General features: G+C 35.8%; 3 pseudogenes; all 3 read left to right on the forward strand.

The window, feature by feature from the left end:
- Positions 1-2,718: 2,718 nt before the first annotated feature.
- Positions 2,719-3,789, forward strand: LOC141516164 (ADP/ATP translocase 3-like; annotated as a pseudogene).
- An 8,438-nt stretch (positions 3,790-12,227) lies between these two features.
- LOC141519159 (tripartite motif-containing protein 64-like) lies at positions 12,228-16,497 on the forward strand (annotated as a pseudogene).
- Positions 16,498-18,292: 1,795 nt separating this feature from the next.
- LOC141519160 (putative E3 ubiquitin-protein ligase TRIML1 pseudogene) lies at positions 18,293-21,724 on the forward strand (annotated as a pseudogene).
- Positions 21,725-22,339: the final 615 nt, after the last annotated feature.

A 22,339-nucleotide genomic window follows, 5' to 3' on the forward strand; every position in this document is an offset into this window, starting at 1 on the left:
ATCTGATAGTTATAAGGTCGGACCTCAAAGTTATTTTAATTTGCATTTCTCTAATTAATAACGATTTAGAGGATTTTTTCGTGACTATAGATGGCATTAATTTCTTCATTTGAGAACTGGCTTTTCATATCCTCTCACTGTTTATCAATTGGGGAATGACTTTGATTATAAATTTGACTTAGTTCTCTATATATTTGAGAAATGAGTCCTTTGTCAGGAACACTAGTTGTAAAAATGGTTTTCAAGCTTACTGCATTCTTTTTGAACTTTTCTGCACTGGTTTTATTTGTGTAAAAACTTTTCAATTCAATATAATTGAAATTATTCATTTTGTCTTTTGTCTATCTCTTCTTTGGTCATATGCCTGTTTTCTACCATAATATCAATTTTTACAGCAGTTTTTTTTTTTTATTAAAGAGTGAGTTCTTATCCTAGAAGCTAGTCTCTTTGGGTTTCTCAGATTATTACTATAGTCATTTACTACTATTTCTGTTGTACTTAATCTATTCTACTTATCCACCACTCTATATATTTTTTTTTATTTTTCTGTTTTTGCAAGGCAATGGGTTAAGTGGCTTGCCTAAGGCTACACAGCTAGCGCGCGCGCGCGCACACACACACACACACACACACACACACACACACACACACACACGCACAGTGTCTGAGACAAGATTTGGACTCAGGTCCTCCTGACTCCAGGAACAGTGCTCTATTCACTGCGCCACCTAGCCACCCCCCCCCCACTCTATATCTTACCTAGTACCAGACAGTTTTGATGACTCATGGTTCATAATATAATTTTAGGTCTTCTATGGCTAGGTCACCTTCTTTTGCATTTTCTTTCATTAATTCCCTTGATATTCTTGATCTTTCATTTCTCCACATGAATTTGGCTATTTTTTCTAACTAAAGTAATCTTTTTTGGAAGTTTGATTTGTATGGCACTGAATAAATAATTTAATTTCGGTAGAATTGTCATTTTTATTATATTGTCTTTGCCTACCCATGAGCAACTGAAATTTGCCCATTTATTTAAATCTGATTTAAAATGTGTGAAAAGCATTTTATAGTTGTTTTCATATAGTTTCCGAGTCTGCCTTGGCAGGTAGACTTCCAAGTATTTTCTGTTGCTGCAGTTTCTTTAACTGGAATTTCTCTTTCCATCTCTTACTGCTTTGTCTTGTTAGTTAGTTATAAAAAAGCAGAGGATTTATGTGGGTTTATTTTATATCAGGCAACTTTGCTCATTTTTCATTGTTTCAAGTAGATTTTTAGATGATTTTCTAGAGTTCTCTATAGGTATTTCATCATATCATCTTCAAAGAGTGAGAGTTTTATTTCTTCAATCCATCAATTTCTTTTTCTTCTCTTGTTGCTAAAGTTAATATTTCTAATACAATATTGAATAATAACAGTGATAACAATCATCCTTGCTTCACCTCTGATCTTTTTTTGGGAATGCTTCTAAGGTTACCCCCACTGCATATAATGCTTGCTGATGGTTTTAGATAGATATTGCTTATTATTTTAAGGAATATTTCTTTAATTCCTATGCTCTAGTGTTTTTTTGTTTAGGATTTGCAAGGCAAATGGGGTTAAGTGGCTTGCCCAAGGCCATACAACTAGGTAATTATTAAGTGTTTGAGACCTGATTTGAACTCAGGTACTCCTGACTCCATGGCCAGTGCTCTATCCACTGCTTCACCTAGCTGCCCCCTCTAGTGGTTTTAAAAGGAATTAGGTGCTGTATTTTGTCAAAAGTTTTTTCAGCATCTATTGAAATAAACATGATTTCTGTTAGGTTTGTTATTGATAGGTCAATTATGGTGATAGTTTACCTAATATTGAACAATATAAATCCTGTTTGATCACAGTGTATTAATCTCATGATAACTTGCTATAATCACTTTGCTAATATTTTATTTAAAATTTTTGCATCCATATTCAATAGAAAAATTGATCTATTATTTTCTTTTGGTTTTGACTCTTCTTGGTATGTGTCAGAGCCATACTGGTGTCATAGAAAATATTTGGCAGAACAGCTTCACCTATTTTTTTCAAACAGTTTATATTGCATTGGAATTTAATGTTCTTTGAATGTTTAGTAGAATTCACTTGTGAATCCAACTGGCTCTGGAAAATTTTACTGAGGCAGTTCATTAATGGCTTGTTCAATTTCTTTTTCTGAGATGGGTTTAAGTATTTCACTTCCTCTTCTGTTAATCTGTTAATTCATATTTTTCTAAATATTTATCCATTTCACTTAGATTATCAAACTAATTGGCATATAGTTGAACAAAACCACTCTGAATTGCTATTTTGATTTTTTTCCTCATAGGTATTGTCTAATCTGATATTCTTTGATTTAGAATTAAATATGTCTGATCCATATTTCTGATCAAAAGTTTTTCTATCAGCCTCTAATTGAGGGAAGTTTGGAATGTTTACCTCTGCCCTTCCACAAGGTCTGTGTCTCTGGATAAAGCCAAAGGCAAGTTTTGTTTGTATGAAACAGATAGTGCTCCTCTAATTTGCATTTTTTTTTGCAAAGTTGGCTTTTTAGTTTGTGTAACAGTCGGAGGAAAGGCCATTCTGATAAGAAAATTGCTCTGACCTTTCGCTCCGAGCAGTAGCGAGTGGCTGTGCGGGCGGCACCGACTTCTCCGGCTTTCGGCCCTCTCTTGCTGGCTTTCTGCTCCTTCTCCCGCCGCAACCATGACGGAACAGGCCATCTCCTTCGCCAAGGACTTCTTGGCCAGCGGCATCGCCCTGGCCATCTCCAAGACCATGGTGGCCCCCATCGAGAGAGTCAAGCTGCTGTTGCAGGTGCAGCATGCAAGTAAACAAATTGCTGCAGATAAGCAGTACATGGACTGTATAGTCCGAATTCCAAAGGAACAAGGGATGGGCAACTTAGCAAATGTCATCAGATATTTCCCAACCCAGGCCCTTAACTTTGCCTTTAAGGATAAGAATAAGCAGGTGTTTTTGGGAGGAGTGGACAAGCACACACAATTTTGGAGGTATTTTGCCGGCAATCTTGCCTCTGGTGGTACAGCTGGAGCCACTTCTCTCTGCTTTGTCTATCCCTTGGATTTTGCAAGAACCCGCTTGGCAGCTGATGTTGGGAAGTCTGGCACTGAAAGAGAATTCAAAGGCCTGGGAGACTGCCTTGTAAAAAATCACCAAGTCTGATGGAATTCGTGGCTTGTATCAAGGTTTTAATGTCTCAGTTCAGGGTATCATTATTTATAGAGCAACATACTTTGGAATCTATGATCCAGCAAAAGGTATGCTCCCAGATCCGAAGAACACTCACATTGTGGTAAGCTGGATGATTGCACAGACAGTGACTGCTGTAGCAGGTGTGGTCTCCTATCCTTTTGATACCATAAGGCGGCGAATGATGATGCAGTCTGGACGCAAAGGAGCTGATATCATGTACACTGGTACAATTGACTGCTGGAGGAAAATTGCTAAAGATGAAGGTGGCAAAGCTTTCTTCAAGGGTGCTTGGTCTAATGTTCTGAGAGGCTTGGGTGGAGCTTTCATGCTTGTCCTGTATGATGAATTGAAGAAAGTAATCTAAGAACATCCTTACTAAAAATGGAACCAGTAAATATAGATCATGTAGAATACTTAACCATATTTAGCATTTTTGGACCATTGACCTTCAAGAAATTCCTGTTGTCTTTTTATTCAGGCCAGATCATATTTGTAGAAGAGCCAAGAACAGCTCTTAGAAAAAGGGACTCATTTATTGTGATCCATTATTCACACAATGGAACTGATGATGATTCTGCGTATTGATTCTATTGGTTTTTGGGAAAATAACAGTTACACTGGGTCCAAGAAAGCATTTCAACTTAGACCATCTAGTTTAAATGCTCTTTTGTAGGACCATAAATTTGTGTTTAAGTATTTATTTAAAAAAAATCATGTCTCCCATTTGTACTTAAGCACTATACATATATATATATATATATATATATATATATATATATGTATGTATATATACTATTTTGCACAGCTATTTGGCAGTTATGATGATCTGTGTTGGGCATTCTGCTGTAAAACAATAAATACACAGAAGACTCTAAAAAAAAGAAAAAGAAAATTGCTCTGGTTATCTAGATAAAAGATAAATTCTTTTCTTTATGACACTTTGGTAGATGAGGAGACAATAATCCTGGGGCTAATTGATTCTTGTCAGTTCTGACATAGAACAGACCTTATGGATATGTTAGATAATCATAAAGTAATCAATGACATCTTTATGTACAAATGTGTGACCTGATTGGCTGGCCACCAAAAGTTTTAGGATCCTTTATTAAAATTCTATAAATATTGATCATTCATTTAGTTCTGTGTTGATATTCACAAGGATGCCATCCACCCGTGGGTTTTGGTAAGATCCCAGAACATTAAACTTCACTTATAAAACTAATTTTGTGATTTCATTTTTAACTTAAAGAAATTGTGGTTAATAGTTGTGAATTCATCTTTTTCATTTTTGAAACTGGTAATTTGGTTTTCTTCTTTCTTTTTTTAAAGCAAATTAACCAAAGGTTTATCTATTTTATTGTTTTTTAAAAATAAAATCAATATATTTATTTAAATAAAATCAACATATTTATTCCAATAGTTTCCTTACTTTTGATTTTATTTAGCCTTTAATTTTCAGAATTCCTAATATAACATTCACAGTTATCATTACTAATACTTTATTACCCTCCATGCTGTTTCCCCTCTGTACTTTTTCCCCCTTCCTTTAATCTTAACCCTCTTACCCAGTGTTTTGCTTCTGAATACTGCATCCCTCAATATGTCCCCCTTCTATCAGTCACCATTCTTTTTCTTTTCCATTTCCTTTTCCTCCTACTGCCTTCTGTCCTTTCTATTAGTTCCTCCTTCCCTTCAGCCACCCTACTTTCCCTTAAAATACTTTTTCTAAACTGAACTAGGTATGTGTATTCACTCCTCTTTGATCCAAATGCAATGAGAAAGAGTCAGACAGTTCCCAACCCCTCCCTTCTTTCCCTCTATGGCAATAGGTCCTTTGCCCCCCTTCAAGTAATCTAATTTACCCCATTCTGTCTGTCCTTCCTCTCTTCTCTTTCCAATCCTCCCCCTCCATAATGTCTCAGTTATTTAAAAAAAATTCCATCAAAGCTATGGACATATCATGGATGTCCATATCTTCAACCTAAGTATATTCCTTCTAATAGAATTAATGAGAATCTTTCTTTCAGGTAGGGATCATACTGAATAGCAGTCTTTTTCTTTGCCATTTTCCTTTTCATTTATCTCTTGAAGCTTCTTTGAATTTATCTCTTGATTCTTGAATCTCCTTTTCCATTTGGCCAATTCTATTTTTAAAGGAGTTCCAATTTTTTTTCATTTGCCCGATTGTTCTTTGAATGAGACATTAATTTTCTCTTGCATTTCTTTTCCCAATTTTTCCATTTGATTTTTAAGATCCTTTCTGAACTCTTTGTTGGGGGATTTTTTTTGAAAGGCAATGGAGTTAAGTGACTTGTCCAAGGTAATACAGTTAAGTAAGTATTAAGTGTCTGAGTCCTTCTGACTCCAGGGCTGGTGTTCTATCCACTGTGACACCTAGCTGTCCCTTTCCTGGGCTCTTCTGAGAAGTATTTCTGGCCTGGAGAGCAAAAAGGAAGAAGCAGAGAAAGCTACTCATATGGCATGCTTTCATTCAATAGACCCAACTTTTCTCTGATCTTTCTTATTTATTTGGGATTATGTTCTTATCTATCCCAAGGGTCTTGTGTTGGTGGAAGGGTTTGCTTGCAGATCTTTGGTACTGAGGATTTTAGAGGCTTATTTACTGGCCTGTGGTCATAAATCTTAGGACCTCCAGGGTGTTACTCAGTAGAACAATGGGTCAGGAATACCAAAGTCCCTTTCTGGATTGTCTGAATTAGAGATGTCAGCCAAGATTCTGGGCATCCCCCACCTCACCCTCCCACTAGTGGCCTTGGTCTCTATTCTCTTCCCTGGGCACACTCACACTCCCCCTGTGAGAGCTTGCTGGAAGATGGTTCACTCTGTTCTTTTGTGGGTTCTGTCACTCCAACATCTTTGGGGGGGGTTGTTTTTGTTTTTGCAAGGCAATGGTTTAAATGACTTGTCCAAGGTCACACAGCAAAGTAATTATTAAGTGTCTGAGGACCGATTTGCACTCCAGTACTCCTGACTCCAGGGCCAGTGCTCTATCCACTGCACCACCTAGCCACCCCTCCAACATCTTTTAAGAGGCTTGATTCATGTCAGTTCAGAGGGAAAGCCAGTAGAGTTTAAAACAATGTCTCAATTAATTTTTAAATATATACCTTTCAAAAGAAAATTCAATAAGTTGCAACCATGTGTCAGGAGAATGTTAAGCCCTGAGTGTGGGAAAAGTCAAAATAAGGACCAAAGTGGGCAAAAGGAAATTCTTACAGAGCCTTTAGAATGAGATCAGTTATTCCTAAACTATTCAATAAAGTAATAAATTTGATCAAAACAGAGTTTTTCAGTAATATGTCAGAGGAAATAAAGATATTTTCTTCAGAACATGCTCACCCTGAAGTATGGGAGGAAAGGAAGAGAAGGTAAAGGTAGGAAATAGAAAAAGAGGACCCTCATCATCTAGGTTCCTTGGAGAAGAAAACTCGGGTTAGGTACTGGGAGACATGAGTTTCCGTTAAGATCAAACTGGACCCATATTAGAAATAATTTTTTAAACTTGCATGATATCAGAACTATGTGTTACAGCATTGGTTCTCATTAAGCAGAATAATCAGAAGACCTAGACTGGAGAGCAATAAGTAGTTATTTGACCTTCTTGAGAAGAGGGCACAACCTCAGTAACAGGAGTTACAGCTCTTGGAAGAGTGCAAAACAAGGAGGCATTCAAGCCTCTTTCATCCTAATGCAGTTCCAACCCCCTGACCCATTACCTATTGGTTAGATAGCTGGTCTCACAACATTTAAATCCTATTTACATAATTAATCAGATTCAGTTTTACACTATCAGAGAGATAATTCTGTATCTTTCTATATATGGGAGTCCATCAGCACAGTGTTGTATAATCTTTGTTACCACCTGACCTTGGGGAAGAAGAAACTTTGCATCTCTTGCTGACTTTAGGAAAAAGTCTTTAGGAAAAAGGCTTTAAGGAAAATGAAGACTCATTTAAACCACAAGGTAGGCTGCCACCAGTTGCTCCTCTTATTTCTTACTCTTTGAAGCCCCCTCACACCATTACTAATACCCATTCTTTAAATCAGATTAGACTCTCCCTTGATAGGAAACACAGACTCATGCAGGATATAACCATGCCATTCAACAATCTTGACCTCCTTTTGGATGGAGGACATCTTCACCCCACCTTTTCTTCTCCTTTCCATCAAAACCTTCATCCCTTGGTTAATACACTATCTATAAGGAGAGGGACATATGTATGGGTGACATACTTACAGAATCAAAGGGAAGTTATAGATAGCAAAAGGGGCAGATCCCCTGACTAAACAATGTACACATAGGCTCAAGATGGTGGAAATGAATTGATCCCTCTCTCTTCTCTTCTGCCCCTGGAGACATCCAATGTCCTTCTTTTCAAAAAGGTCCTCTCCAGTTCTGCTGACTTGTTGAGATCTCTTCTGGTAAAGGAATTTAAAAGAGCATTTTATTCAGAGCAAACAACATGTTTTCATTCCAGAACTTATTGTAACTTGCATTTTTCCTTACTCACTGTCATGTAGACATACATACTTTATTTTAACATAATAAACTTCCACAATTTTTTTGCTACATGAATGAACTCATGGAAAATTGTCGAATTAACTTAAACTTGTAACATATACATTTGACAATCATCTTAATATTGAGTATACAGTGAGTGATAAAGACAGTCTTAACCTTTTGCTCTCATTACAGTGACTCAAATATCAAACATCATTTTAGTCAAAATGAATTTTTTCCTAAAATATTCCCAAATAAACCACAGTTTTTTTTCCTGTTATACTTAACTGATTCACATTCTTTTCCTTAAACTAGACCTTGAAACTATAAAATCATATCTTTTTGTTCTAAAACCTTCCCATTCTTCTTACCTAAATCTTCCCTCCAAAAAATTAAAGGATCTTAATCCTTATCTACCCATATAGCTGACAGCAGGTGCCAGAGTCACACACTTAATCTATCTGGTTATTTAAAACCAATTAACTTAAAACTTCTTTATCTGGTTTGCTTAGATTCCTATAAAGGTCCAAGACATCAAAGGAAAATTACTTTGTAGATATAATTTTTGAATGTCATTGTCCAGGTAGAGGCCATATATAGGCAGTCAAATGTCTTAAACCAGATTTAATCTACCAGGTGAGACATATCCAAATGTCACATTTGGGAAATCATGTCAGAGACAGTCCAACCTCAGGCTACACTGAAGCTGCTCATCCCTGTCACCTGAAGGCTTCAGTCCACTGACCACTAGCATTTCCTTTTGCTGACCAATCCTGGCATCAGACACAAGAGAGAAAATTGATTAAAAGTCCCATGATCTAAAATAGTAATTTTACCTAATTAGAACTTCAAGTGAGTCCAATTCACTAAATTCCCATACAGCCTTGATGGGGTCCCAATTAATGAATCCCCTACCCAAAGCTTTGAGTGTCCTTCCTGGGTCCTTGCTAAAACCAGGAATTCTAACTATGACTGACCCTCCATACCTCATCTCCTACCTCTTGCTCTAAGCCTCCAGACCCACATAGGTGCTTTTACTTTAAAGCAAACAACCATGGTTTTGAGATATATAATCACAATAATCCCAATCTACACATATAACTTGGAAAACTTCTATACATGAGACCTGTTTAACTACTACTAGCTATGCTTAAAATAAAGATCATTACTTTCAGAATTTTTTAAGAACCATTAGAACATTTTAGGTGACTTTAAATTTTCCAACATGTTATTAATTCCAATGTAACAAAACAACAGTAAGAATACCTCATGGTGTACTAAATTTTGAAAAACAATTTTCCATTATTACTTTATATATGAACCCACAGATCTAAACCAAGTTCAAGATATAAGGTTAAAAACTTCAGGGATCCCAAAAAGGGTCACACAATCACTATTTGCCCAGTCATTGACATCAGTAGCCTGCAGTTACCATGAGGGAAGAAGTCCACAATCTTGACTTCTTTAAAATTAAGCATCCAATTATTAACTTAACATTAAACACAAGATTCAAGATTCATATGCTAACATCTTATTCCCTCAGAACAAAAGCAAAATGAATAGCCCAATAATTTTTACATTTTTGTTTTCCAAGTTTCTTTACCCACATTCTCTGAGAATTCAATCTCATACATATGATACACTTAAAATTCCAATGTAATTCTTATTTTTGCCTTGGTTAATCTGATGGCAAAAGACTAAATAATTAGATGAAACCTCAGTTCATTTAGGTTGCTATCAACAAATTTTAAACTTACCAAAAGTTTGGTTTGATAAAAGATTTAGATTACCATGTACAGAGAATCCAGATATTATAACAAATCACTTAGATTCCAAAACTCCATCCAAGATAATACAATTATGATCATTATTAAGTTTAACATTAAAGCAAATTAGGGAATTTTAATAAACCCGCTACATAAATGCCTTTATCAAACTCTTTCCCATTCTGTGTTTTCTTCTTCCCAAAAGAAATCAGCAAATATTGCTGATAACATAATTATTATATTTTTCTTCTTAGTAACATAGATTCCCAAATTTGCTTCACATTCAATAAATCCCAATTGCTACAGAACTTCCCAATACTTTGAACTCAAAGGTATTTCAAATAAGCTCATTAAAATGTCAAGATTTAACTTACATAGGCACATTTAAGATAAAACCAATTTAACAATCTAGGTTGCTTAATTACTCCCATTCTTATGCAAAGATTTTCTCAGAATTTAACAATACTAACATCCTTCTTTTAATCCTCATAGTGATACCAAAAAAATCCAATTCAGAAATGGGTTAACTTTAAAAATTGAGTGAGGGAAAGGAATACAGGACTTTAGGACATGTGGTCAGGGTAGTGAAAATCATTAAACATGATTTCCCTTCTCAACCCCTGATTTTCATATTTTCTTCCTTTCCCTTTCAGCTCACCTTTGGCTGCTTTCCCCTTCAAGGCTAAGCACTTGAAGTCTCCTGTTCCCCTCTCCTCTCCCCAGAAAGGGCACTCTTCTAGCTGTATTCATTTTAGAGTTAAAGTCTTAACAAGATGGCAGATGGAATCAAACCATCACATGTGCCACCACCCCCATCCAGGGAGAAGGCATTGGGCTGTTCCCAGACAAACTCTTCCTGCACCACAGCTTTTTCTCTTTAAAACTTCCCCTTCCTCTCCCCAACTCCACTCACCAGCTCAGCTACCCCCAGTTCAGGAGAGGAGGGACTAAATTGCACCGGGGAGGCTACTTACTTCCTTCTCCCCTCTACCTATTGAATCTCCCCCTCTTATCTTCCCCCACAGTTTAAAACTGAAGTCTAGTTCCTAGACCAGAAAAAACCCAAGGCCAGAACTAACCCAGGCAACTTAGAACACAGTTAGTGACAAAGGCAGAGCATACTTCAAACACCCTTGTGAACACACATACTTGCACCATACTAGCTTCCTTCCTTATTTCCTTAGCTAGGAACTGTCCTACTGAAGGCAGTCAAAGGGCCACATAGGAACTCTTGTCCTCATCCTGAGCTCCTTTGAATTAACATAAATATTGAGTGCCTGGCAGACTTAGTACTTGAAGGACCCATACTTTGGCCAGAATACATTTCTGAGGTGGGTTTCTGTCCATATTAAGCTACAAAGCTTTACCATCTTTTTTCTTATTTTTCCCCCTATAGATTGATGTTTTGTCCCAATTGGCTAGTCAGTTCCCAAGAGGATTATCCTGTAGGACATTGGGAAAAGAATTATTACTGCCACCTAACCTTGACTGTTTTTTCCCCATGGCTCACCCATCTCTTCCTCTCAAGGGACTCACAGGGATTGAAATGATTTCTTGCTAGTTCTCCAGTCACCTAGAAGTTCACTGGATATTGCCTCCTTATGAGGCTCACCAGGTCTTACTCACCTGTGTCTGTGGGCACAAACTCACATGACTGGTCTCTAGATGAAGTGGCCAGGTAATGGCCATTTCAGTTGACTTAGAGTTCTGGAGTTTCATTTCTGTCTCCATTTTGTTCCTTTCTTTGGAGCTCTCCCATCGAGATAAGCTTCAGACCACCAAAACTGGGCTCGGTGGGCATTTACCCTTAGGTCACCTTGAGGGATCCTTCCTCAGTGGACAGGGGATCCCGTATGAGCCCCCAGCTGTGTGATATCAGAACTGTGGGTAAGACCTGGCCTGGAGAACAAAAAAGAGTTTATTTGCTCTTCTTGAGAAGAGAGCACAACCTCCTTAACATGAGCTACAACTCTAGTAGGAGTGCAAAGTGTCCAGGTGTACAAGTCCCTTTTATCCTAGTCCCTAACACAGTCCCAACCCCCTAGTCTACTACCTATTGGCTAGATAGTTGAGCTCACAATTTTTCCTTGAGTATCTAGCCAATTGGTACAAAGCATTTTCAAACTGTATTTGCATAATCAAAGAGCTATTTTTTTTACCCCATCAGAGAAATAATTCTGTATCCTTCCAAAAATGGGGGTCAATCAGCACAGCGTTGTATAATCTGTGTTATCACTTGGGATAGTGGTAACTTTGGGGAAGCAGAAACTTTACAACTCTTGCTGATGTGGCTCTGGGGAAAAAGGAAGACTCATGTACCCAGGAGTATTGTGGCTCTGTCTCCAGTATCTGACAGCTCTACTCTATATAACTGCCAAGAGGGAGGCTTCACTCAGTTATAGTCCTACTCAGCTTCTTCAAGATGACTAGGGATGAGATACAAGTATAAAATAGGCTTAGTGGATACTGCCTTAGTCCATAATCTTTTTGCCCAGGACACTTAGGTTGCCTGGTTATAGTTCATGCAGGATTAACACTTGGTATCTCTGGATCTGTTCAGGATGTGTAATAGATATAGAACCACTTCTTTTGAAAGTCTTCTATTGCCTCTAAAATCCTTTAATATAACCTGGAATTTTTGAGGTGCCTTAGTTAGAATGGGAATAACCTGTTCAAATTTTTTCACTGACTTTCTCCTCAGACCTAGGAACATGGATGCCAAAACCATTAAAAAAAATCATCAAACTGAAAATATCAAGGCAGATCTCATTTGCTCCATCTGCCTGGGCTACTTCCCTGACCCACTGTTTGTCATATGTGTCCACAACTTCTGCAGAGAATATCTTATTCATTGCAGGGAGGAAGATAATGCAGTGTTAACCTGCTCAGAGTGCAGAGACTCATAAAATATAGCAATTTGATAAAGGGACTGCAGAATCTGTCCATTACTGGCAAAATGCTCAGATCTCATTTATTTCAGAGCATAGTAGAAATGACCACCTGTGATCAACATGGGGAAAGAGAGAAGCTCTTCTGTGAGGAAGACCAGAGAGTCCTCTGTGAGTCCTGCTCATTAGCCCCAGAAGATCATCATGTACTTCCCATGGACAAGGCTGTTGTCCAATGCAAGGGAAATGTGTGTACTTACTAATGATCAATCCAAAGGGAGAAATGGTGTCTGCTCTTTTAATTGTTAGTCATGTAGGGTCACTGCCATGTTGGGCACACAGTTCAACTTACAGAACCCTAGGGAAATCTAAAGGATTCATTTCTAAAGTATTCAAGTCTTCCATTCCTCTGCTTCATTTTTCTCATCTATGAAATTATGATATTATAATAGCGCCAAGCTCTCAGGAGTTAATGTGAAGATCCAATGGTTAAAAAAAAACCCCAATCTTTGATAGCCATAAAATGCTGTTTAAGAGTAAGTTATTATGGGGCAGCTGGGTGGCGCAGTAGATAGAGCACGGGCCCTGGAGTCAGGAGTACCTGAGTTCAAATCCGGCCTCAGACACTTAATAATTACCTAGCTGTGTGGCCTTGGGCAAGCCACTTAACCCCAGTGCCTTGCAAAAACTAAAAAAAAAAAAATTTAAAAAGTGAGTTATTATTAGCTAATAATTCTCAAATGTTGAGATTTCTTTTTTCTAAAAAAATTGTTTTGAAAAGCCTTGGCTTGTCTTATAGCACAAACTCCAGGAGACATGGAATATCTTACAGGGAAAAGAAAAGGAATTTAAAATTGCATTGGACACAGTGAGAAGGAGAGAGGAACAATGTAAGGTCAGTATCCATATCTTTTTCTGAAGAAAAGGAATGAGGTATACTGTCACTTTGAGAACTCAGAAGGAATGAAGAAAATATCACAGAAATAAAATTTTTGCAAAAGGATCACATTCATATTTATGATCAGGGATGAAATATTTTCATAATTACCGGTGAATGATTTGACACCTAAAGAAAGTAGAACTTTGCTTTCATGAAAACTGCTAAAATAAAAGCATTAAGAAATGGATTCCTTTTGGATAGTTTGAGGGAGGAAATGAACTCTAGTGTACTTTTGAGAACTTTTCTATTAATCATTATTTTTCATTTCCATAATTTACTACTCCTCAGTAAAAGAACCTTCAAGAAACAGTTTAACCTCACATACCCTAAAATAGAAGATATGGGCCTAGCAGTCAAAAAGGTGTCCCTGGTAGCAAAGTTCTTGAATGTTTTTATCAAAAGTTTTTTCAATATCTATTGATATTATCATATGATTTCTATTAGTCTTGTTATTGATATGTCAATTGTGCTGATAGTTTTCCTTATTGAACCAATCCTGTGTTTCTAGTGTAAATCCTACCTGCTCATGTTGTATAATTCTAGTGAGAATTTGTTGTAATCACTTTGCTGATATTTTATTTAAAATTTTTGCATCTGTATCTAATGCTGAGACAGGGAAGTTGATATCCTCACCAGTACAGTTTTGCTGTCTTTATAATCCTGTTTAATTTCTCCTCTAAGAATTCGGTATACCACTTGGTGCATACATGTTTAGTGTTGAAATTACTTCATTGTCTATGGTAGCTTTTAGGAGAGTGTAGTTTCCTTCTTAAACCTTTTAATCCAATCTATTTTTGCATTTGATTTGACTGATATGAGGCTTGCTACTCCTGCTTTTTTCACTTCAGCAACTCTGTATCTTTGCTTCAAATGTTTCTTGTAAACAGCATATTATAGGATTCTGGGTTTTGATACACTCCATTTTTATTTCAGGGTAGAGTTCATCCTATTCACATTTACAGCTAAAATTACTAAATCTTTATTACCCTTTATTCTATCTCTCCTCTGTACTTTTCTATCCCCTTTCACCATATCTCACTTCACAAGTGTTTTGCTACTGAATACTGCCTCCCTCAATCTGTGACCCCTTTATCAGCACCCCCTCCCTTTTTAACTCTTTCCCTTTTCTCCTTTCTTCTCTCCCTTCTATCAGTACCACCTTACGTTCCCTCATTTTCCTTCCTAATGATTGGAGGATAAGATACATTTCTAAATGTGTTATTCCCTCTTTGAATTAAATCTGATGAAAGTAATATCCAGTCAGTTCTCACCTCCTTCCTTCTTTCCCTCCACTGTAATGGGTTCTTTGAGCCTCTTCAATAGTTGTAATTTACCCATTCTGCCTTCCCCTTCCTCTCTTTTCATTACAATTACTTTTTTTAATTGTCTTAATCATTTAAAAAATCATCCCATCAAGATCAACTCTTGTCCATACCTTTAGTCTACATATACTCCATCTAATAAGAGTTTCAAAAACAAGAGTTATGTAAATTTTCCTCCCAGGTAGAGATGTAACTGGTTTGATCTAATTGAATAGCAGTCTTTTTCTTTTCTCCTACTTGTTTTTTGATGTATCTGAATCTCCTGTTTGAAGATCAGATTTTCTGTTCGATTTTTGTCTTTTTATCAGGAAAGCTTGAAAATCAGCTATTTTGTTAAATTTCCATATTTTCCCCTGAAAGTATGTTCAGTTTTGCTGGGTAGTTTATTGTTGGTTATAATCCAAGCTCCCTTGCACTCTAGAATATCATGTTCCAAGTCTTTTGATCCTTTAAGGTTGATGCAGCCAGGTCCTGTGTAACCCTGACTATGGCTCCTCAGTATTTCAATTTCTTATTTCAGGATGCTTACAGGATTTTCTCCTTGATGTGCTAGTTCTGGAATTTGGTCATTCCTGAAAGGGAAATGATCAATGCATTCTTTCAATGACTATTTTCCCATCTGGGTCTGGTATATCAGACCAGTTTTCCTTGATGATTTCCAAAAAGATGCTGTCCAGGCTCTTTTTTGATCATGGCTTTCAAGTAATCAAATAATTCTTAAATCAACTATTTTCCAGGTCAGTTATTTTTCAGTGAAGCATTTTACATTTTCTTCTATTTCTTTTTCATTTTTTAAAATTGTATTTAACTGATTCTTGATGTTTCATGGAGTCATTAGCCTCCACTAGCCTTAGCCTAGTCTTCAAGGAATTATTTTTCTTCAGTTAATACTTGCATTTTCTTTTCCATTTGATTCACTTTCTTTCATTTGTCCAATTGTATTTAAATAGTATTTATTTTTCTTCTGTCATTGTTGCAAGTTGTTGAATTTCTTGCATTTCTTTTCTCAATTTTTCTACTTGATTTTTAAAATCCTTTTTGAACTCTTCCAACAACCTTGGGTATTGAGAACCATAGAGGCTTGCTCACTGGCCTGGGGCTGTTGGCTTTAGAAACTCCAAGGGATTGCTCACCTGCCCCACAGATAAAGAATGTCAGTCTTGTTCTCTAGACTGTGTGTTTTGGGCATGATAGTTGCCTATTCCCTGACCATTGGGAATGGTGGGGTCTTGATCTCTGGGCTGTATGAACAGAATGGCAGTAGCTTGCTCAATGGCTTAGTCCCTCTGGGCTGGGAACACTAGAAGTTTCCTAGTCTGGATCAGGCTGTCCAGTTCAGTTGCCCTGTGAATGGGAGTCTGGAATACTGGTTCTCTTTTCTCTGCCCCTGTACACTCATGCTTTCCCTGTGAAAAGTCCTTGCTGGAAGATGTATCCCTCTGTTCTTTTGTGTCCCTCAAATATTTTAAGAAGGTTCCTGGAAACTTCTATCTTGACCAGAAGACCCACTAATGTTTTTAGATTCCCAATAATATTTTGCCGCTCACCTTTTACATCACTTTTTTCACTTCTTTTCATTATCCTACTTGCTCTTTGAACAGGAAAATGTATGTGCTCTTAAACAAACTATTAGATCTGAATATGAGAAATGTTCTAATTCTTCTGGAATGAAGAAAAGCAACATTTACAATTATTGAAAGAGGAATACAGAAAAAAAGTGGAGGACAAGGCCAAACTAACCCAAGAAATAAAAAATGTGCTAAGAATGATTTTATAAGTAAAAGAACATTTGGACAAGGTACCCTTGGAAATGCTCCAGGCAAGTATGTAAAACAGATATTTGGTACTGTCTTAGAAATGAAGAGCAGACAGTACATACCATGTCTCCTTCAGAACACTGTGGGATAGAGTCTTAGGACTTTTGATAAAATGGGTCAGTTCAGGCTTTTTATTTGATTCTTTAAATGCATTTGTTTTCTGATGAATAGGGTTGGCTGATAATTTCTTTGAAGTATATCAAAGACCTATATAAAGGAATGTAGAGCAAATAGAAAGGCACATAAATATGTTACTAGAAGAGCAGCTGGGGATGAGAAAATGAGAAATTCAAGAAACTTAAGCTACATCTTCAAGGAATTGAGAAAAGCTGTGTTCTCTGTAGCAGCATTGAGGAGAACTATCCAGTGAACTCTCCCCACTACCCAATTTGAGAATCATTGATCTGAATTCTTGGGTTCTCTTTGGAGGAGGTACATTTAGGATGTAGTATGGGTTTAAAAGAAAAAAAGTGATAGATGGGAGAGAGGATTGAAATTTATATCTCAAGAGATCAGTATAAGAAACTGAGATGAATTAGAACTAAAGAAGTGTTACAAGGTCTTCTCAAGTATTTGACTGTATCTGTGGGGAATTAGACTTGTATTTCTAGGTACCAGAGGGCAGAATCAGAACAAAAAGATTTTTTGCAAAACAATCATAAGTAGTATATAACTATTCTAAATAGTTTGGTGCTTTTGACTTTCCAATATAGCTGACATATTATCTGATTTGTGATTCACTGTCATCCTTTGAGTTAAGGTAAAGAAGATTTATAATCCCCTGGGGTCACTCATTTAGTATCAGAAGTTATATCCATAAGGGATCTTAATGACTCCAAGTGCTATTTCAAGCCATACTATTACTCTGCAGAGATATTGTCAAAAATAGATGTGATGCCTTTAGATGTGATGATTGCCCTGACATGGTTAAGTCTCTCAGAGGAGGGTTGATTAGCCATTTTTGTAAAGTTCTATAAATACTATTTGTATATCAGTTATGGATTGGCCTAAGTAACCACTGAGGTCTTTTCTAATTCTAATTTGTCTCCTGTAAATAACCAACATAATGTTATCTTTCTTACGAAAAATATCTGTATGCTGATGACTTCTTACTTTCTTTGGTATTGGCATGACCAGTTAATGCTTCAATACCTTGAAACTAAGAATCAGTTTGTGCTTCTGGGTTCAGTTCAAATTTCATTTATGTGAAGATGAGACCATGCCTCTTCAGTCTGAAAATCCACATTTTCTATTCATGCAACTTTAAATCTTTGATGCTAAAATTTGTATTTCTTTCTTTCCAATGTTGAATATTTTGTGCCAAATTTGGGGTCAAAATATGAATCTCCACAATTTCTTCCTAACTACCCTGCAAATCTAAAACAACTAAATAATTAATAAAACTTGCAGAAAACAGATATTTTTCAACATAAAATTCTCCAGCACCAAAAGAGATAAAATGGGTGGCTACTAGTCTCCTAGACTCCTGAAACTTATTCAAATTTCTCTTTTGCTGTTATCTAATTCAAGGAATGTAAAAGTTTGATTCCAGCAGAAGAATTTTCACTACTGGGGAGAAAGAGAAGGGTGGGGCAGAATAGTACTTCTCTCATAGCATTTCCTCAAGTTTAAGATTACTTCTAAACAATTTGATAGAGACTTTATTGGGCAAATATGGTAATCTCCTAGAAAACAGTTCTGAGGGAATGACAACTGAACAACTGTGTCTGGGCTCTCTGAGAAAAACAATATTGTAGAAACAAATTTAAAAGAACACTGAATCTCTCTTTCTCCCCCCCCCCTCAGGATATGACAAGATCCTTGGTAAGGTAAGGTTTATTCTGAGATCAAGTAAGTCAAAAATAGAGGATCTGTGAAAGAGTACAATTGTTTAAAAGACCTAATTGGGGTCTACTCTTTTGTAGCAGGATGAGGAGTTTGATCCAGATAGATTTCTGGACTTCATTGTAGAACACATGTAATGAAATGTTTGTAGGAATGAGGAGCTACTACTAATCTGGAGCACCTGTCCCATCACTGGCTTGAAAAAAGTGCTCATGTTCTATCACAGTAAGTCATTTACATCAATATCAATTGACATTTGAGAAATTCTTAATTGCTTGTAATGGTTTCTTCATCATTTACTGACATGCACAATGAAGTAAAAAAGGTTTAAATGGCATGCCTAGGGTCACACAGATAGTAAATATCTAAGGTCAACTTTGTACTCATCTTCCTGACTCCAGACCTGGTGTTCAAGGACTATGACACCTAGTGCTCTCTTCACTGTGCCACTGAACTACACTTTTATGGCTACTAAGGTGCTTCAGTTTTCCAGTTGATATCTCAATAGGCCTAAAATTTTTTACTAATTTAATTCATTAACTCAACCCTTTCCTAAATAGCTGGGACATTTTTCAGTGAATTCATGTACCTAATATTCTACTTCACCACCAGCCTTGAATTAGTTCTGTTTTAGCATCTTTGAACAGTTGATAGATATGAGGGTACACTTTAGAGGTTCAGTATTCATATTTCTTCAAATGATTCAAGAATGATAGATCAGTGATTGCCTATTCTTTTAAATATTCTGATGATTTAAAAATTTTCTCTTTTCATCAGTTTATTCATACAATTTAACCAATTTCTCATTTTTCCTAATTCTACATGGATTTTTGTCATTACTCTTTGTGATCCTTTGTATCTAGGAAAGATGAAGCTTAGGTTTTTTATGTTCTAGATCATTTTTTTTCCTTCTTAAAAGTATGTTTTTGATATTGCATGCTTAAATTTTCATTCTCTTGGGGGCAGGGGAGGAAGAAGATTCTAGTGTTTATTCTTTTTTTAATTTTACTTTTTTTTCCAATTACATGAAAAGATAGTTTTAAAGTTTTATTTTTTGTAAGAGTTTCAGTTCCACATTTTTTCTTCATCCCTCCCCTAATCTAATATAGATTATATATAAATAGTCATGTTAAACATATTTCTATATAAGTCATATTGTAAAAGAAGAATCAGACAGGGAAAAGCATGAGAAAGAAAAAAACAAAAAAAATTTTAAAAAAAGGGAAATTAATGTAATTTCATCTACATTCTTTCTCTGGACCTGGATGGTATTTTCCATCAAAAGGTTTTTGGAATTGTCTTTGATCATTGTATTGTTGAGAAGAGCTAAATCCATTATAGTTGAATGTCACATATTATTGATGTTAATGTGTATAATGTTCTCCTGGTTCTATTCACTTTTCACCAACAGTTCATATAATTCTTTCAATATTTTTCTGAATATCACCTGTTCATGGTATCTCCTAAAACAATAATATCCTATCATTCATATTTAACATTCATAACATATCCTAACATTCATATTTAACAATTCAGTTGCCCCAATTAAAGAGCATCCCCTCAATTCCTAATTTTTTCCCATCACAAAAAGAACTGCCAATTTTTTTTACATATAGTCCTTTTCCCCTCTCATTCCTTATATTGTTAATACTTTATTACCCTGTCCCTCTTTCATTGAATTGATTTTCTTGTTCAGTAGCTTGTGAATATTTCTAGAAAGAAACAAACTTTTGGTTCTTGAGTTTTCTCTGGTGTTTTATTTCTAATTCTTGAGCTTTGTACAAGGAAGATGGGGATTTAGCTAAAATTGCTCATTTCTGAGTTTCTCTTTGGGGAAAGAAGAAAAATGTAGGGCTAGATAAATGAGATTGAATATACCTGAGAAAAAGCAGGATTTATTTTGAGACATTAAGAATTGTCTGATAGAAAATAGTAGGAAATAGAATTCCAAGCAAGAAAGAAGGTTCTATCTTCCCCTTAAAACCAAAAGGATAAAAGAAGGAAAGGAGTTGTTTCAATGAATATTGGTATAGAATGTTAGAATGGTATATTGGTATGAAATGACCAATGAATATTGGTATAGAATGACATTTCATGTTATGCCACATAACATGAATCTTCCTTGTATTTCAATGAGAAATATTATCCTTCAGCAATATAAAATCCCTCAACTTTCCATTATAAAGGAACTGCTATACTGTGTTCCTAAATGTACTTTGTATCCCAGTTTCAATCCATCTTTTCTGAAATTGCTGATGAACCTTTAATATTCAGATTTCATCATCATTCTACTGTCCAAAGCCTCTTTGCCTTTCCCTCTTTCCTTCCTTTCTTTCTTCAGCTTGTATTTTAAGCATGCTTTTCCCTAACATTCAAATGTATAACTATTTTTATGTGTTGTACTTAGTGTGCTGCATTTTGTACCATCTTAATTATGTATTATATGGGTCTCAAGTTTCTTATAAGTTCTATGAGTAAAAGGAATCTCTGGAAGAGAATATACCAAGTGTATTTTAAGGCCTGAAATTCTACTTGACCATACTAAGCTCTTAAAAATGCATTCTTAAATATTCAACAAACGTTGACTAGAATATTGTATTTAAAACTGGAAGGGTCCTAAAATTTCTCTGCTTGACTCACCTTCTTTTTATATCCAAGGACACTGTGCCACTGGAAAACTAAAATGATTGTCCAAGTTATAGGGTCAGCAGTAGGTTTATTCCCTTGGGAGGTATTATAAAATTCCAAATGGATTATGACTAGAATTCCAGAGTGTGAGTTAGTCCAGGATGAGAAAATTTCTTTGTTTTTTAACCTCCAAAGTCTGCAATCATAGGCTAGTTATTTGCTTTCCCTTTTCACTAACTCTGGATCCTGAAATAGTTGACCCTCATCTCATTCTGCCTGAACATTTGAAATGTGTCTAGCATGAAAGTGTCCAACAGGATAAGTATAATAATGAAGAAAGATCTGATGAGACTTTCAGTGTACTGGGGGCTAGGACCTTTACCTCAAGAAAACACTATTGGGAAGTGGAATTGAGAGATAATGCAATATGGGAAGTAGGCATCTGTAAAGAATCAGTCATTCAAAATGAGAATCTCTACATATTACCTGATGATATAATTGCCCTAAAAGGCTTCAAATCTGGAAATGAATTCATCATCTGGAAATCACATGAAGGCTATCTTTTAATTAAGTCAATGAATAAGATGGACATTTTTCTTGATTATTAAAAGGGACATGTAGCATTTTACAATATTAACAGAAGAAAGCCTTATATACAGCCCCCCAAACATAATCTTTCAAGGACCTTTTTGTCCTTACTTCTCTCTTCCCATGCATAATGATGAAGGAATTCCTGGATCACTCATTATCTGCCCCAGGAGTAATTAGTAGAGGGCTGTCAATGATGCTAATTGATTATCAGTATATCTAATATAGTAATAGGAATCTCTCAAAGACAAGTGTCTGGAAATAACTCTTAAAATGATTTTGAACACATGTTGAAATGGTTATTAAAGTTAGATATAATCATCCAAACCAATAAGAATAAGGTACTTATTAAGAACACCAGCGTACCTCATTTTTGTCAAAATCTAATGTGACTGACAACACTGAAACTTCACTGATAACATCAGGAATATTCTGCAAAACTAATAAACAGAAAACTAAATACTTTTCTTTATCAAATGGAGTTGGATATTACATGCAAATATTTTATATTTCTAAGATAGAATCATATTGTTGATATATATGCATGCATGTATTTGTGTGTATATAATCATCTCTATATAAGCACCCAGATGTGTAAATATTATATTTGTCATCATCCTATATACTTCCTTTTTAAAATGTTACTGTGTTTTTATCAATTATATGTAAAAATAATTTTTAAAGTTATTTCTTATAATTTTTGAATTCTGAATTCTGTATCCCTCTTTTTATCATTTCAAATTCCTTCCTGTTAGAAAGGCAGTCACACAAAACACATTTCTGTTTTAGCCTTGT

Source organism: Macrotis lagotis, chromosome 3, assembly GCF_037893015.1.
Source record: "Macrotis lagotis isolate mMagLag1 chromosome 3, bilby.v1.9.chrom.fasta, whole genome shotgun sequence".
NCBI classification, from domain to species: domain Eukaryota; kingdom Metazoa; phylum Chordata; class Mammalia; order Peramelemorphia; family Peramelidae; genus Macrotis; species Macrotis lagotis.